The sequence below is a fragment of the Drosophila albomicans genome, unplaced genomic scaffold (genome assembly GCF_009650485.2).
Source record: "Drosophila albomicans strain 15112-1751.03 unplaced genomic scaffold, ASM965048v2 utg000217l_pilon, whole genome shotgun sequence".
NCBI lineage: Eukaryota > Metazoa > Arthropoda > Insecta > Diptera > Drosophilidae > Drosophila > Drosophila albomicans.
Window position 1 is genome coordinate 18,635 of NW_026263562.1, and position 5,395 is coordinate 24,029.

The 5,395-nt window shown below is 43.9% G+C and overlaps 1 long non-coding RNA gene across 2 annotated transcripts; it reads left to right on the forward strand.

Moving 5' to 3' along the window:
* Nucleotides 1–333: 333 nt before the first annotated feature.
* On the forward strand, nucleotides 334–1,960 carry LOC117577455 (uncharacterized). 2 transcript variants are annotated; one of them, XR_007955579.1, is made up of 3 exons: nucleotides 334–918; nucleotides 1,002–1,405; nucleotides 1,469–1,960. It is a non-coding gene; the product is annotated as an uncharacterized LOC117577455 (long non-coding RNA). The 2 variants fall into 2 exon arrangements; XR_004573221.2 differs by having other exon boundaries at nucleotides 334–884.
* Nucleotides 1,961–5,395: the final 3,435 nt, after the last annotated feature.

Here is a 5,395-nt window from a genome sequence, read left to right on the forward strand (position 1 = left end):
TATATTGTATATAATATTGGCCCCAGTACGCTGCCCTGTGGCACTCCAGCCGATGCGCGTGCTATTCTGGATTTAACTCCGTCATTGCAGTTTACTACAAATGTACGATCGGTAAGATAGCTATTTATTATCTTAAAAAGATTTGATGGCAGTAACTTTATTAGTTTAAACAGGAGTCCGTCGTGCCATACTCGATCAAACGCCTCAGTGATATCAATATACACTGCAGAGCAGTACTGTCGGTTCTCGTACGCCTCCATTATGAATTGAGTGACTCTTGCTAATTGTTGTTCGGTGCCGTGCTCTTTTCTAAAACCGAACTGGTGGCTGGGTACAGCTTTGGCAAAGGATTCAATTTCGAACAGCCTCTTCATGAGAAACTTCTCAAAGATTTTGGACAAACCGGACAGCAGGCTAATGGGACGGTATGAGCGAGCTTCCGAGGGGCATTTTCCAGGCTTCAAAATCATAGAGATGCCAGCATGTTTCCATTTTTTTGGGAAATGGCCGATTCGCAGAATGGAGTTAAAGATAAGTATAATGTATAATAGCGCTTTTTGCGGCAACAATTTAATTAGTTTGTTGTCTAATCTATCTTCTCCAGGTGATTTGCGCAGGTCAAGTTCGTCAATTTCCAGTTTCAGTTCATTCAGCGTAATTGGTCGTATAGGATGGTGTTCAGTGCTTGTGAGTTGGAGCTGTTGCTGTAGTAATTGCTTCCACCCGTCCCGTATGTCCGTTCTTTCGCTGTCCGATGTGTGCAGAATAGTCTGGAATCTATCTTCGAGATGTTTGGCAAAAACTTCCGCCTTCTCAAGAGTAGTTTTGGACCAAGAGACTCTACTGGCGCCGCTATTAGGGACTAGACGATGTGTTTTAAGCGGGTAATTTGCCTGCGGCTGAATTTTGAGTTTGTTTGTAAATTTCCACAGTTTTTGCATCATGTATCGATCATGGGTGTCGATGCCTTCGAATTGCTTATTAATGTTGTTCTCTTTTAGTTTCAGCAGCGCTTTTTTAAGAGAGTTTTGTGCGGCTCTGTATTGTCGTTTTGCCTCCGGAGTGCGTGTTGTCATCAATACTCGTTTACATTGTTGTTTGTAAGCGAGTAGTCGTCTAGTGGGCTCATCCAGATCAATGTCGTGGTCTGAGTTGCTTCGCCTCCATGGATGTTGACCGCTTGCGCGATTGCAGGCTGCAGTAGCCGCTTCTTTAATATTTCCCATGAGGATATCAAGAGCATCTTCAATGTCAAGACCTGTGTTTATTTCAGTGTTGAGGTGTATGTTTCGCTCGAGAGTCGATTTAAATACGGTCAAGTTGGCGTTTTTGGGAAGCAATCGAGGGTTGTTTTGTGTAGATAAGTAATTGTTTCCGCTGTCTGCAGAGAGGTCAATTCTGAGTGGTAAGTGATCCGAGTCTAAGTCGTTCGTTGAGTGAATTTTAATTTGTCTACTTTTTATTCCAGAGTAAATTGCGAAGTCGATAGCAGATGGCCTTTTTCTGCTGTCGAATGGAAAGTGTGTTGCTCCACCTGTGGCTAGGATGTTGTAATGGGGGCGCGAGTGGACAGCTTGCACTATCGATCTGCCTCTCAGACATGTGCGAGGGTTGCCCCACCAGGAATGTTTCGCATTCCAGTCCCCGCAGAGGAGAAAGTTGCAGATTGTTCTGTCAGTAATGCAGTCAAAATGCTTTAACAGTTTGGTGAAGTGATCGGGAGACCATTTAAATACGGGCGGACAATAAATAGGCGCTATTACAATGATGTCTTTTTTATTATTGTTCGCAGGTAACAGGGCAATCGGAGCTGACTGGAAGAACGTTTCATTGATTGGCTGGAGTGCTGCGTGTTTGATGTCCGCACGTACTAGAATGGCTACGCCACCTTTTCTGTGCGACTGAGGATTGGTTGCAGAGTACGTTATGAATCCTGGCACTTTCAAGATATTTGCATTGGCTGGCATTCGAGTTTCGATTATCATCATAATCTGGATATTTTCTCTTCTCATATATAGCTCTATCTCAATCATTTTGTTACTTGCGCCGCAGGCATTCCAGAATGCGATTTTAAAAGAGTCGCCATTCTGGCTGCCAAAGCGGGGGGCAATTGTACGACTGATTGGGGCTGGATTTGGATATCTTGCTGGATTGTGCCTATTCATCATGTGCTTCATCATTGGCTGGTGGATTTAGCAGCTCCATGGAGATGTCTGCAATTTCGTTTGGAAGTTTGTGCTGTATGACTGGTGGCCATTGGATTTTTTGTGCAGTTTTATTGTCATTGAGCATTGAGATGAGATTTGACATAACATTAAATAGATTATCTATTCTTCTCTCCATGTTTTTGAACATTATTGCGTTTTGTTCGATGATTTTTGTGAGAGAGCTGTATGTAAATCCATTTTCTTCACTTCTAGCCGGCTGGCGGCGGAGGCATGTGCTGTTGGCTGCGGTGTTTCAGAACTTAAAGGGACAACAATTGGAGATTGCTGTTGTTCCAGGCGCAGCTTTTGTTGGAACTTTTTCAGGTGCTTTTGTGCAGGATTCCGTGTTTTCCTTTGGCCAGGCATACGAGTTGCGCGCCCGTGCGCAATCTTGTAAGTGACTGATGATGTCTTTTTTTGAGTTGCCATCTGTTGTGCTATGTTGTTTTTGTAGCGACATGCTGTGGCCAGATGGATGTGCTTGCTGCTGATGCTGTGATGAAAAAGGTTTCTGCTGCTGTTGGAGTTGTTGTTTTTCCCTGTGTTGTTTGTGGGCGTTTTGTTGGTATATCTCAGCTGGACTCTGACGATGGGGATTGCTGTTGCTGCCACGTACAACTTCACTGAAGGTTTTGTTGTTGTTCAGTGAGACTTTCCAGTGAGTATTTGCTTTGGCTGGTGTGCTGAGTTGGCGCCTTGGAGACAGTTTGTGCTGGATTTGTGGGCATGGTTGGGCATTCTGCAAAATTGGCAGCTGTTTCTGCTGTGTGTTGTCACGATTTGCCGTCAACTTCTGCCGTGCTTCCTTGAAAGCTGGGCATCCTTTGTAACTGCTGATGTGTGTTCCATCGCAGTTGATGCATTTGGGAGCTGTTTGCCTGAGTTTAGTGCAGGCAGTAGTGGCATGCAGGCCTGCGCATTTCATGCATTTAAAAGGCCGTCGGCAATAATTTTTGGTATGTCCATAGGCTTGACACCGGTGGCACTGTGGTGGATCGCGGGACTTGGCTTGCTTCTCGACGACTATTGATTGGTTACCCAATTCTTTCATGTCCAGAATTCGCTCGTGGCTGCCGTCGGCAGCGGTGTCAATCTCCGCTTCAAATATATTTAATGGGTTTTGCGTGATTCGATGTTTTAATACTCGTAAATAACGAGTATTGAAGCCAGCCTCAAGTAGCTTCGTTGTCAACCATTCACGCGGAGTGGAGTGGTGTAGTTGTCGAATAATTATTCGAAACCCCCTTTCGCTGCGGGGTTGGTGAGTATGATGTTGACTACCGTCTTCTTCAAGTACCTTCAATGCAGCCTTATATGTTGATAAGTCTTGGCATATGATACGGAGTCCGCTACCTGCAGTTGCCTTTGTTTTAAAATTACCAATTCGTCTTTGTTGGAGTTTTTCTAACAAAGGCATGATTTCTGGGACAAATGGTAGTATTATTGGAGGGATTTTGTGATTTGTTTGCTGTTGTTGATGTATCTTGTCGCATTGTATTTGTTGCATGTGTGGCTCACTGCAATGCTGGTCGACTTGCCGCATGGTTGCTTTAAGGAATCTTTTTGCGAAGTTGCTTTTGAAATCTGGTGTTGTAATTTGTGGGAAGTCTGTGCTGTCGTCCGAATCATGCTCAATCTCAGTGTTTTTCCTTTTGTACGGAGATTGTTGTCCATTGGGTGGGTTGTTTACAATTTTTATTGGGAATGGCAGTTCATGGGGGAGCAGAGGGGGGACGCTGGAGAGCCAATTTTTGACTATCTTCGTATTGCATGGGCTGCTTTTCGCAGGAGACGGAGTCATCTTAACAGTTGCAATCGAAGAGGGGGGGCGGGGGATAGCATTATTTTCCTGTGTAGTGGCAGACTCAGGAGAGCTGATAGTTATTACTTTGGTGTTGCTATCATGCTCATTTATGCGTTGCTGCTTGGCAGAATTGCGCTCGTCAGAGTCATCTGCGCATGTATTGGTGTGCACAGAGACTCTCTCTGCTATTGCCGCTTTCTCTCTGCGCGCTATAGTGAGAGACAGAGACAGCGAGCGCTTTCTGTCATTCGGCATTACAGTTTTTGCATTGGCTGTTTTGTTGTCGGCAGAAGGGGAAATTTTACTTTGTGTGTGTTCGTGAGTGTTTGCGATTGTCTGGTGCTGGTCTGTTTGCAAAAGTGTGAGTGTGTTCGTGTTCAGATTGTCTGTGTTTGTTTTTGCTTTAATAGCAGCGGCAGCCTTGCTGCGAAGGAGTGGCGGGGAAATATGCACAGTTAAGTTTTCTTTTCTGGCATATTCCCTGATTTTTGGTGCCTTGTATTTTATAGAGGTTGATGATGCTGTTGTTGTGCCAGAAAAGTGCGCCCTTTTTGTGCTGGCGATCCTTTTTTGGGCATGTGCTGCGGAGAGCAGCATCGTATGCTTGTCTCCTTTTGGAGCAGTTGTCTTAATAGGTATATATGGTTTTACCTTATTGGCCGTCGTCCGTGTCTTAGCGGATTTGGAGTCTTCATAGAGGGGGGTGTCCCTTGCGGCGATCCATGACCTTGGAGTTTCGTCATCCCTCGACCTGGCAGTGTCCCCCAGCAGTGGAGTCATCCTGTTGCTGTTGTTGGTGTTGGCGGCGCCCGGCTCAGGTGGCAGAAGCTGGTTCTTGGCTTCGCTGTCTGTGATGTTTAACTCGCCGTCGCCTGACGAGGTGCAGCACTGGTCATGACCGTAATCAAGTCCGGTTGTAGGAGGAGATCCATTGAAGGAATCTTCGCGTCCAGTAGACATATTATTTTACTTGCACTGACACTGATTTTATTTGTGGCTTTGGTTTTAGTAAGAACTTTTTTTTTTTTTTTTTTTTTTTTTTTTTTTTTTAATGGTAATACTGTCCCTTCAGCACGCAGACTGAAGGTTTATTTTTATTTTTTCCTTTTTATATTACAATTTTTCTGCAACTTCTAGGAATTATTTGAATATTGTACATTGGCGGGCAAACTTAACAGTGAGCAATGTTAAAATGTAGTGGCAACGCTTGTTATAAAATACTGGAGTTAACATAAATATTGAGTTACCAATTCTGGCTGCATACATACAATACATTTGGAAGAGGTAAAAACAATGTAATCCTTATACAATTTTTAGTTACAAAAATTAGAATAAATATTTTTTGTTTTAAAACTCGTTCACATATTGGTAACATAAGTAGAAA